Source organism: Staurois parvus, unplaced genomic scaffold, assembly GCF_062004578.1.
Source record: "Staurois parvus isolate SC_StPar_1 unplaced genomic scaffold, SC_StPar_1.0 ptg000402l, whole genome shotgun sequence".
Taxonomy (NCBI): domain Eukaryota; kingdom Metazoa; phylum Chordata; class Amphibia; order Anura; family Ranidae; genus Staurois; species Staurois parvus.
Genome location: NW_028318198.1, coordinates 1901396 through 1914240, shown reverse-complemented (window position 1 = coordinate 1914240; position 12845 = coordinate 1901396). Strand labels below are relative to the sequence as shown.

At 39.9% G+C, this 12845-nt stretch overlaps 1 protein-coding gene across 5 annotated transcripts in view; it reads right to left on the bottom strand.

Moving 5' to 3' along the window:
* Positions 1–12845, bottom strand: part of LOC149455135 (putative oxidoreductase ZK1290.5) — a 188086-nt gene that overhangs the window by 24440 nt on the left and 150801 nt on the right. The window contains exon 8 of one of the 5 annotated variants that reach the window (XM_089686591.1): positions 5057–5315. The exons of 3 other annotated variants lie outside the window; for them this stretch is intronic. The gene's annotated coding sequence lies outside the window, so the exon portion shown is untranslated. Of the gene's footprint in view, positions 1–5056; positions 5316–7875; positions 10539–12845 lie in introns of those variants that run through there. One more of the 5 variants, XM_089686592.1, reaches the window with a different exon arrangement.

Here is a 12845-nt window from a genome sequence, read left to right as displayed (position 1 = left end):
GGGTAAAAAGCTATGTGCTGCAAAAAGCCAACACTCATCATCCTGAAAACATATCCTCATTATGAATCACATTATGGATTGCTTTCATCTGCAGAGACTGGGAAGCAGTTAAGAAGTAAGGCAAGACGGATGCAACCAAACAGAGCAATTCCAGAGGAACATGTTTTAGTCTTTAAGAATCCTGATATAGAAAAAAGGTTCACCTACCCATCATACAATGATATAAAATACATGACAAAAGCTAGACTGAAGAGGTATATGGCCAAGAACCAGAATACATTAAAATTGTTTTATATATATATATATATATATATATATATATATATATATATATATAAAAGAATCTGTTATGTTCACCAACAATGCCCATCTTAATGGAAAAGGAAATTGGAGCAATTTTGCCAAGAACAATAGGCAAAAATTTAATTCATATTTGCAAAGTCAAATACTACAGTATAAATGCTACACTGCCGCACTAGCCCAGCCCACCGCTTCAGTAATATCCACCAAGATAAATTTACTTTATCAAAATGTCTGATTAAAACAGGAACTACAAGATAAAAAGGAAATATAATGTTAATGTATTAGTGTTTTTATATGAAGTAATATGTATCTTATGTAGCTTTTTGCAGCTAATATGATAAGATACTACTGGCAAAGTCCACAGACAGAAAAAAGAACAAAGCAGGAAACATGAAATTTCAGATCGTTTATTTTGGACAATACATTCTATGGGTAATTCTTCCTGTTCTTTTCATGCTCATGGCTTAGCCTCTCTACAAAGCGAATTGTAAAATTTAACAGCGGAATCCTGATATCTTGGCAGGGACTTGGCAGCCTGGTATGGCTGCCAAGGGTATTTCCATACACTGAGAATGTAACTGGAAACAGAATAATGAAGGGAGAAAACATAATTCCTATAACTGCTTCAGCTAGCCAACCTCTTCAACATAATGTAAGACTAATTACTACAAGTCACGATAGTGGATTCAAGAGGCAGAAAAAAACCAACAATCTAAAAAGGAACTTGTTTCACCTGTATGAATTAATCACATTTTCGTTTCATTTCTCAATAGCAATATGATTGGCTTTTCCTCCAATTATTATAAACTCCAGTATACTAAGTACTTGTTATACCAGCTTACACTGACTGCAGACCTTCAGTGATTCTGTTTAATCCTAGAATAACGATGTTCTGATCTGGGTCACCTATTGCTAATACAGTATTCATATCACTGGTTTCCAGTCCTTTTTGCGCTCTGGTGGTGTTGTGTACCTCGCTGTTCCTGTGTACCCTGGAAATGTGAAAAACTTTTCTTGTGCAATTTTAAACTAATTTTATCCTCCAGTTACTAATACACATATAACTTTGATAAGCATAGAGGTGGATATACAGTGAGTCATTTAATTATTTGAGTACTAGCCTGTATATGCCCCTTTATTACCAGGCCATTTTTCAGTTTTTAGCATTTTGATAGCTTGACTGTAAAGTACTTGGTCAGGCAATAGTATACCAAAATGAGCAGTAAACACAGCTTATATAAAATGGTGCTCCAGAGAAAAAACATCCAGCTAGCCACCACTTTTCTACAACAGTAAGGTTCCTAAAGGATGATCTATATGATATGCATTAAAAGTAGAACTACAAAGGGGTTTTTGAATACCTGTCCATTATTGGCCCTTGAGTTTCTAAAGCCATGGAGAGGACCTCACTGGAAGACAGTCTTATCACTACCTCAACTTAGTAACTCACCAGCTTGCAAACAGGATAACAGAATACTGCCACCCATTTCATTCCAAGGGCCTCTTGGGGGGAACAATTTCCATTATTATTATAATTATAGAGGATTTATATAGCGCCAACAGTTTGCTCAGCGCTTTACAATATAACGGGAGACAATACAGTAACAATACAGTTCAATACAAGAGGGATTTGAGGGCCCTGCTCCTTGGAGCTTACAATCTAGGAGATCATTAGAGGATCACCAACTCTGGTTAACTCTAGTCTCTAACTCCCCTCAACTTGTTACTTCTTCATAAACCTCTACAGGCTCTGCGCTCTCTTTCCTTAGCCTATGATGACCCACTTTTCTGCAGCTTTCTGTATTACCTATAGAAAGTCCTCTGTATAGTGTGAAAGCAGTGATAACAAATTCACACCATTGAAAAGTTAACACTGAATATAAACTCTTTACTAGAAGCAAAAAAACTCTTCCGTCAAAGAAGCACAATATTATTTCAAACTGGCAGTACATAGCCCAAACACACAATAAGTTTGTGTCATTGGCAAGTACATTCTTTCTTAGACTGCAAAATCCACTCTGGTAAGCGGACACTTCTTTGAAGGTACTGTGCACTCTCCAGAATGGCAAATGCAGCACAAAAGTCTACATTGGAGCCTCCTTCAGTGTGATCTGAAACAATTAGTACTTCTCAAACTGTGACTGCTCAGCCTCCACCACTCCCGCCTTCCCCCACAGGTGAGCTTCCTATTAACTTGGGACCCCTCCATTATTCCATTATAAGGAAGCCATGCAAGGAGCTCCTTAAGACATAAAATAAATTCCCCCCTAAAAATGGATGTATACAGCCATGTTCAAAATAATAGCAGTCCAACATCACTAATCAGATCAATCACTGTTTTTATAAAGTATATTTCTACATGGCAAATAATTTACTAGTAGGTGTAGTAGAGTAATAGAAAATCAACAGACCCAACAGTCATGACATGCATGCTGCTGATTCTGTGTAATTGAATCTTTAATTGAAAGGGGCACGTTCAAAGTAATAGCAATGTAGAGTTCAATTATTGAGATCATTTAGTCTATGAAAAACAGGTGTTAAACAGGAGGCCCCTATTAAGGACAAATGCAGCAATTGTTGTTCATGCTGGGTATAGTGCATTTCTCTCTGAAAATCTGAGTACAATGGGTCATTCTAGACACTGTTCAGAAGAACAGCGTACTTTGATTAAAAAGTTGATTGGAGGCGGTACAGCATATAAAGAAGTGCATAAACGGATAGGCTGCTCAGCTAAAATGATCTCAAATGCTTTAAAATGGCAACCAAAACCAGAAAGACATGGAAGAAAATGCAAAACTACTATTCAAAGGAATCGAAGAATAGCCAAAATGGCAAGGACTCAGCCAATGATCCGCTCCAGGGTGATCAAAGAAGGTTTAAAGTTACCTATGAGTACTGTAACAATCAGAAGATACCTATGTGAAGCCAAGGTATAGGCAAAAAGCCCCCGCAAAGTCCCATTGTTGAAAAAACAACATGTGTGGAAGAGGTTACAATTTGCCAAAGAACACATTGACTGACCTAAAGAGAAATAGCGCAAAATTTTGTGGACTGATGAAAGCAAGATTGTTCTTTCTGGGTCTAGTGGCCGCAGACAGTTTGTCAGACGACTCCCAAACACTGAATTCAAGCCACAGTACACTGTGAAGACAGTGAAGCATGGTGGCGCAAGCATCACAACATGGGGATGTTTCTCATACTATGATGTTGGGCCTATTTATCACATACCAGGGATCGTGGCTCAGTTTGAATACATCAAAATACTTGAAAAGGTCATTTTGCCTTATGTCCTATTTCAACAAGACAACAACCCCAAACACACCAGTAAGCAAGCAGCATCTTGGTTCCAGACCAACAAGATTGACGTTATGGAGAGGCCAGCCCAATCCCCAGATCTTATTCCAATAGAAAACTTGTGGGGTGACATCAAAAATGCTGTTTCTGAGATAAAATCAAGAAATGCAGAGGCATTGTGGAATGTAGTGCAATCGTCCTGGGTTGGAATACCTGTTCACAGGTGCCAGAAGTTGATCAACTCCATGCAACACAGATGTCACGAAATTCTCAGAAACAGTGGTTATACAACTAAATATTAGTTCAGTGATTCACAGGAAAGCTAACTCTTCAAGCATTTTTCAATTTACACAGTAAATGTTTGAGTTTGTAAAGAAAAATGTAGACACTGCTATTTTTTGAACAGCCTAATATTCCTTTTTGTTTACTTTCTGTAAAGTAATAACAAATTTGAAACATTTTTGGATTTGGAATATACTGTGCAGTGTCCCCAATGCCTTTCCATGTATGGAAATAAAAGCTATTATAAGGATTTTATTTTGAATACAAATGTATGTATATTTATTACTTGCAACATATTCCTCTGAATTATTAGTATATTATCATACAGGATTTATATAGCGCCAGCAGTTAGCACAGTGCAATTAGGTAAAGGGTTCGCAATAGCCACATTTTGTGTGGCATACATTAAAAAATAAGTACTAAAATAATAAGGGACTTCCTAAAGGTGATAATTTAGATGATCTATTTATCCATTTTACAGCTATTGTCTTTCTTTTAAAGAACAGCAGTTCTTTTATAAGCACTGTTTAAAATCTGTCTCTTATTTCATCCTTGACACCAAAAGGGCACATTTTTATCTCTAATAGATAGGAGTAATACATCTGAAGGGGAAAAGTGAAGTTGTAATCTGGGCACAAAGCCACATCATAAGCCTGAAAACTCGATTGGTAGTAATAAATTGGAAATTATGGGGGAGATTTACTAATATTCGAGCACTCAGAAACTGGTGCAGCTGTACATGGTAGCCAATTAGCTTCTAATTTCAGCTTGTTCAATTAAGCTTTGGCAATAAAACTTGGAAGCTGATTGGTTTCACGGCAGAGTTGCATCAGATTTTGCATGCTTCAGCTTTAGTAAATAAACCCCTATGTGTACAATTTCTGTTCCTGTTTTCATGTGTGTGACTAGTGTAAAACAGGTACAGCACAAAATAGTTGTATAAATCGGTGGATAGCTATTGCTGAGATACATCTTGGAGAGGACAGCATTTCCTCCCAATCATCTTGATCCAGAAAAGAAACAAAAATAAAGCAATTATCTCTAACTTCAAGCCATGTAGAATGTATTCATTATTTTTGCACTGATAAGATACTGTATACAGTTGGTATAGAAAAAAATCACATTTGTTGCTTTGCATCCGGAAATTAAGACAGACACAATTTTTGTTTTATCCAGCTTTATTTACTCAGTGCATCTTATAATATCCAAGTGAGAGATATAACACCAACATGTCAGAAAAAAATTGAAAAAATTGAAAAACAGAATCACTGAGTTGGAAAGAGGATCAATCCACTCCTAAAAACGACTTGTAAGTCAGGTGTAGCTAATCACCTTCTCAATGCCACACAAAGTCATCTGACTTTCAACTGTGATCCTTTTCATTAGTTCAGCATGAAAAGAGCTTTCCTGGAGCATTTCAGTCCCTGATAGTGCACCTGAAGAAAAAAATCAACTGTGGGTGGCAAGGCACTGTCAAAAGATCTCCAGGATAAAGTTGTGGACAAGCACAAGGAGATGGATACAAAAAATTTCAAAAGGCTTTATCAATACTTAGAAGCACACTGAAGTCTATTATTAACCTCCCTGGCGGTATTCCCGAGTGTAGCTCGGGGTAAAGTTTCAGTACCACAAGCGATAACCCCGAGCTACACTCGGGAATACCATGCGGCGCTGCTCCGCGATCCCTCGATCACTTACCTTGTCCTGCGCTCCCCCGATGTCCCTCCTGCAGTGTCCCCAGCAATGTAATCCGGCGGATGCCAGCATCTGTCTTCTGGGTTCCGTCCCCTGCGAGCGTCGGGACGTACGGGGGACGGAACGGCAGGAAATTTGAAAATGACAGAAAGTGACATTCACTAAAATCACATAGTAAAACATTACTGTATCAAACCATTTCACATACATTTTGTCCCTAGTGCTTTGTCCTGTGCCCTGCCTGCATTTTTACTGTTCTTATTGCCTGGAAACTGAGAAACGTCCATGGCGCCTAAAAAGTGTCCCCTTAGGTCAAAAGCGGTTTTAGACCAGCTAGAGAACAGCGATAGTAAATCATAACCACTTGCAGAATTGAGTGATGATTTGTGGGGAAATTCATCATCAGACACTGAAAACAATTTTGCAACTTTGCTCAGTGATGTGCGAACTTGGGGCTATATTTCAAATTTCAGTGTTTTGGGTTTGATTATATTGAATTAAATTTATTATTATTATATTATTTTTTATGATTATTTATTAAATTACAATTTATAATTTATGATTTTGTGTTTCAAATATTATCCTACCCGGGATGTTTACTAGACTCTTGTTCGGACAGATTTCAGTGAGTTATTCCTAAGAATTACAGGCCTACAATATAAAACGCCAAATTTCTATGCAAAATAATGCACCAAAAATATGAAATAATCATACCGCCAGGGAGGTTAAGAAGTGGAAGATATTTGGTACAACACAGACTCTCCCAGGATCAGCAAATCGCTCCAAACTGGATGAAAGAGCCAAGAGGAAACTGGTCAGAGAGGCTACCAAGATACACTATATTGCCAAAAGTATTGCGATGTCTGCCTTTACACGCACATGAACTTTAATGGCATCCCAGTCTTAGTCCGTAGGGTTCAATATTGAATTGGCCCACCCTTTACAGCTATAACAGCTTCAGCTCTTCTGGGAAGGGTGTCCACAAGGTTTAGGAGTGTGTCTATGGGAATGTTTGACCATTCTTCCAGAAGCGCATTTGTGAGGTCAGGCACTGATGTCAGATGAGAAGGTTTGGCTCACTGTCTCCGCTCTAATTCATCCCAAAGATGTTCTATCGGGTTGAGGTCAGGACTCTGTGCAGGCCAGTCAAGTTCCTTTGCTCCAAATTTGCTCATCCATGTCTTTATGGACCTTGCTTTGTGCACTGGTGTGCAGTCATGTTGGAATAGGAAGGGGCCAAACCACAAAACTGTTCCCACAAAGTTGGGAGCATGAAATTGTCCAAAATGTCTTGATGTGCGGACGCCTTAAGAGTTCCCTTCACTGTAACTAAGGGGCCAAGCACAACCCCTGAAAAATAACCACACACCATAATCCCCCCCTCCACCAAACTTTACACTTGGCATGTCTATCGGATTTCCAGAAAAAGAAGCATGATTCATCACTCCAGAGAACACATCTCCACTGCTGTAGAGTCCAGTGGCGGCATGCTTTATGCCACTGTATCCAATGCTTTGCATTGCACTTGGTAATGTACGGCTTAGATGCAGCTGCTCGGCCATGGAAACCCATTTCATGAAACTCTCTAAGTACTGTTGTTGTGCTAATCTGAAGGCCACACAAAGTTTCAAGGTCTTTAGCTATTGACTCTACAGGTAGTTGGCGACTTCTGCACACTGTGCACTTCAGCATGTGCTGACCTCGCTTTGTGGCTGAGATGCTGTTGTTCCCAATTGATTCCGCTTTGTTATAATACCGCTAACAGTTGACCGTGGAATATTTAGTAGCAAGGAAATTTAATGGATGGACTTATTGCATAGGTAGCAACCTATCATGGTACCATTGCTTGAATTCACTGATATGTTCAATGTTATTGTAGTTATCAAAGTGGTTCTAAAGCCATTTTTTACCTTAATGCATTCCCTGCATTAAAGTAGAAAACACTTTAGCACTTGCTGTACAACCCCCCCTAACACTGACCTGAGTCCTCTATCGATCCAGTGCTGTGCCCAGCTGCATCTGACCTCTCTTCGCTCCTTGAGCTCATAGGATTTGCTGAAAGTAGCAGGAGCCATTGGTTACTGCTGATGTCAGTCAAATCTTGGAAGGGATTGTGGGGGGGTGAACCATGCTGCATGTGTTTATGGATGCACACAACCTGCCTATGCTGGTACATGTGCCCCCCATTAGCACAGAGCTTGCTATGGGGGCACATAGAGAGGAGGAGAAGTAGAGAGTGTCAGGAGGGGCTGCTAAGATAAGGTAAAGAAAGACACAGTGTTCTAACATATGGACTGAGCATAGAAATGAAGCAGAGACATGTTTATTGTTTTAGTTAAAACATGTTTGCCTTTACATAGTTACATAGTTGGTAAGATTGAATGAAGACACCAGTCCATCCAGTTCAACCGTTTGAAAAAAAGAGGTTCTAAACCTTCCCCATTACAACTGCTTTAAAGCTCATATATAGTTGGCGGGGCACATCAGCAATACCAAGTCACATTATTACTATTACTGAGAAACAAATGCCATAAGGAAATAAAAATGTTTCCAAAGCTTAAAGGTGAACTCCAGGTATCTGAAAAACTTCACCTTGTGCACACAAAACAATTATTAATTGCTTGTTTTGTCTAGGAGGATTGGACTATGAAGAAATACATACATTATTCCTTACTCCTGCAGGCTTCCTCCCTGCTGGTCCCCAAAGCTGATTTTCTTCATGACTCCTCCAGTCTAGGCATTGTGCATGAGAACTACAAGGGCCTGTACATGTATTGGGAACCTTGGAGAGAGAAGTTCTTATTTTCTCAAAACGGGCACCTTTTTTATTTCTCTTCACTTTCTGTGCTGGTGAGAGCATTACAATTTTAGATTTACCCCTCTTTCTGCCTCAGTGACAATGGTCACCTGGACAAAAAAAATTAGAGTTAATCACCCAGATGGGTACATGGACAGAAACAAAGAGGTTCTAAACCCCCACTACCAAAATATACCTACTAAAAATAGATAAGAGGTTTGGCTGGAAATCCACTTTAAAGTGGAACTTCACCTAAAAAGGAAATTTATGCTTTTCCTCCTCCTCCCCACCCTCTACCACTTTTGGATGCAATTTTTTTTACCTACTTCTTACAGGTACATGCTCCTACTTCTGCTCGGCTTGCCTAGGCAAACAAAGTGGAAATTGGGCCCCCCACCTACATAACTGTAACCTCCATGGATACGTCACATGCCTCAGAAGGCTGTGGATCCATTCAGAAAGCATAGCACAACTTGTGCATGAGTAGTGGAGAGCCGGCTGTGAAGTCAGCTTCCCAAAAGCAAGATGGTGGCAGTGGGGACCCATAGCTCAGAGAACTGGCCCAAGTGTTGACAGTGCTGGATCATGGACTGGTAAGTGTGTGCTTATTAAAAGTCAGCAGAAACAGTATTTGTAGCTGCTGACTTTTATTTAATTACAAATGACCAGAGCTCCTCTCTAAACTATACAAAGACATTCTCTGGCTTCAATATACATCCTGTACATAACAATACAATTTTTTTTAACTATACTGAAGTAATAAAACAGCAAAATAATTCAGTGACTGCTCCAGAACTATTTTCTTCTAGTTAAATCTACAAAATCAAAGTGTGATTAAAAGGAGAGATACAGAAATGGAAACTGGAGAGGGAGGAGAAAATGGAAAAATACAACGGCAATAAATAATAACATGAATGGAGGGACTGAAGGGCAATGGAGGATGAAGATGAGTGGGTGTACACAAACATAAATCTTTTCTCTACTATTGAAATGATTGTTCTGTGAAGACTCATTCTTTAATACTTACTAATAAGTAAACAAGATCATGGATAGCTAGTTACCTTTTGACTATTGAATTTCATGCTTACATATGTTTATAGTAAAAGCATTAGAAAACAATCATATAGAGAATTTGTCAAATTTACCTGTTAACCCCTTGAAAAATTACCTGAAGAGCTTGTTCACATGGGCAGCTGGGGGCCCAATGAAAACTGACTGCCCTCCTTAAAGCGGAGTTCTAGCCGTTTTTGTGTTTATTAAAAGTCAGCAGCTACAAAAACTATAGCTGCTGACTTTTAATAAACACACACTTGCCTGTCCCGGGGTCCAGGAATGTACTCACCTGCACAGTCCCTTCTCTCCTCCACAGCGCTGGCATCTCTATTGTGGGTACCAGGCTGTGACAGCTTGCGTCTTCACAGCCTGGTGCCCACTGCGAATTCACGAGTCGTTCCGTGCCTCCTGATTGGTCGGGAGCAAGGAGGGGGCCGAACTTCTGTCTCACTTTGCCGCGGCGAACTGAGCCGGAAGCGAGAGCAGGTACCTGTCAAGACCAGGTACCTGCTCCCCCCCAAAAGGTGTCAAATATGGCGGTGGAGGGAGGAGGAGGCAAATAAGCGGAGATTCCACTTTTGAGTGGAACTACGCTTTAAGATTCAAAAGCAGCTTGATGGGGTTGTACACATTCCATGGCAAAAAAATAACCTTGTTGTGTTTGGCAGGCAGCACCTCTGCCAAACATGACCCATTCAAGTGATTGGGGCCGCCCTGCAATGGCAATACAACTGAATGCGATCCATGGGGTTGCTGCACAGTGGTATGAGCTTTTAAGGGTTAAAACAGGCAATAAGGAGGCAACATATCACCTTCAAGCAACCTGTCAACTGCCTTCTGAAAAACGATCCACTCCGGATCTCTTTTCAGAGGAGCAAGAGCTGCTGTAAATGTGAGTAAGCCCTTAAATGTTTTCAATCTGTCCATACTTTCTGTTTATATATTTATGCTGCATTTTCCTCTTCAGATGATGATGTATCCAAGCAAGGTGTGAAAAGAAGATTCAACCTTCTCTGCATGCAATGCTTCTCCTCTGAGGCTGCATGATCTACAGTCACTATTTGGTTAGTGGGTTCACCTTTTGTCATTAGTGTACACACAGTGGGTCTTCTGTCTGTAGATACAATGGATAAAAGTTAGCAGCTAGCAAGAATTCTGGCAGGAAGAACAGGTATTTGTTTGTAATTACTTAAAGTGTTTGTAAAGGCGGAAGGTTTTTTTTTTCTTTCATGCATTCTATTCCTCTCCCCCCCCCTCCCCCCTTATCTTAGCCAGATCTCGATCCAGCAATGTAAACAAGAGCAGATTCTCTCCTGGCTCTCTCCCTCCTCATTGACTCAGAGACAGCAGCAGGAGGCTCCCACTACTGTCAGTAAGGAGGAGCGAGGGATGAGGCGGGGCCGAGCCACGCTCTGTGTGTCTCATAGACACACAGAAATAGCTTAAGATCAAGCTTGCACAAGTGCCCCCCCTAGCAAGGGGCCAGCAGTTCCACCACGAGATCCGAAAAGAGGAGGATCAGAGCTGCTCTGTGCAAAACCATTGTACAGAGTAGTTAACTATAACACAGTTATTTAAAAAAAGAAAAAAAAAACCTGTAATATCACTTTAACAGAGGTAATAAAACACATTCAAACCAAAACGGACCAGCAAAGTGAATCAACATGAAAAGGATGATAAAAAGGCAGTACTAAAAATTGAGGAAATAATATATGAACCACAAGTAGGCTAAAAACAAACAAACAAACAAAAAAAAGTAGATTCAGACTCTAACAGGATGACATTAAAGCTGTCCATACAACGAAATCAGGCCAGTTCAGCAGGGACCAGCTGAATTTCAATCAGTGTGTGTCCATCCATGCTCAATGTATGGTGGGTCCCACTGCCAAAATGCAATGTCCTGGAAGGGGGATTCTTCTATCCACCTCTTTTGTATAGATGGAAGAATCCCTATTTTTTTGTCCTTCAATTCTGTATTTTTTTTCCACAAAATACTGTTTACACCTTTTTTATCCTTTGTTACATCTCAGCACAGCACTGCAGGTAGAGACATCCCCCAAAAGACTTGCAGCTGTAATTGCAGTGAAAGGTGGTTCTACAAAGAATTGACTCAGGGGGGCTGAATACAAATGTACGCCACACTTTTCAGACATTAATTTTTACAAAATTTGAAAACCATTTATCATTTTCCTTCCACATCACAATTATGTGCCACTTTGTGTTGGTCTATCACATAAAATCCCAATAAAATATATTTACGTTTTTTGGTTGCAACATGACAAAATGAGGAAAATTTCAAGGGGTATGAATTTCACTGTATATGCACTTGCTCTAGCATTGGCTTTACATCATTGCTCTGGATTGGCTTCGTGATAGTGACAATTGTGGATCATATCTGTCCAATGACTGTCAGCATGGTAGTATTCACCATCATGGCAGGATCACTGCATTATTTTTTGAAAGCTGCCTTTTTAAAAATAAAACGAACACATTCTTTTGAAATAAAATGAACATCCTAAAGCTTATATGAGATTTTAGAGATTACATTTAAAAGCTACTCATTGGTTTGGTAATACAAGAACTGTCGTTCAAGACTTATTTTTGAGCATGAACGTTCCAGGGCTGTCATCCTTATCCCCGTGTTTCTAGCTACTGTGTCACTGCTCTGGAATAGGCATGCAGCCACTGATGTGTCAGGACAGTTGACATTCATCTTACAGCTATTTTACTCATTATACTGTTGTATGAAAATAATGTTTTTTTTAACTATAATCTCCAATAAAGCGGCTGGTAGGGGTTAGACAGAGTTACCTGTTTGATGCTGCTCTTTGGTTGAGAGTCAGAGTACTGGTTACATGACTGGTACTGGAGTCACCACAGCATCAAATTCTGATCTCAGCTTAAAATAGATCAAAAGTGATTCCTACTGAAAAAGAGTTTATACTGGTTGACCCGCCCAAAGGCTCCATGCACACTAGCGTCAAAAAACACTGGAAAAATGTCTGGATAAAAAACACTGGTAATGGCGTTTTTTAGTAGCATTTAGGAGTTTTAGCTTTTTATTAGGGTTTTTAGGGTACATGCAGGGAAAAAAAGCTAGAAAAAAGCTGTTAGGAGAATTTTAGTAGCATACACAAAATCACGTATATATACGTGATTTTGCATTTCCGCATTTGTCGTTCGAGGCCACGGTTGTCAATTGTAATTACCCGCCGGTGCCCGGTAATTACCGAGCATCTCTGACGGGGAGGAAGATTGTTTTGTTTACTAACAGTCTTCCTCCCTGTCAGCTCGGGGGCACACTGCTCTGGATGGCTGTGCACAGCACAGCTATCCAGAGCAGTGTGCTTACAGTGAAGCACACACCCCCTGTCCCCTAGTAAAACACTCCCTACACATAGTTAACCCTTTGATCGCCCCT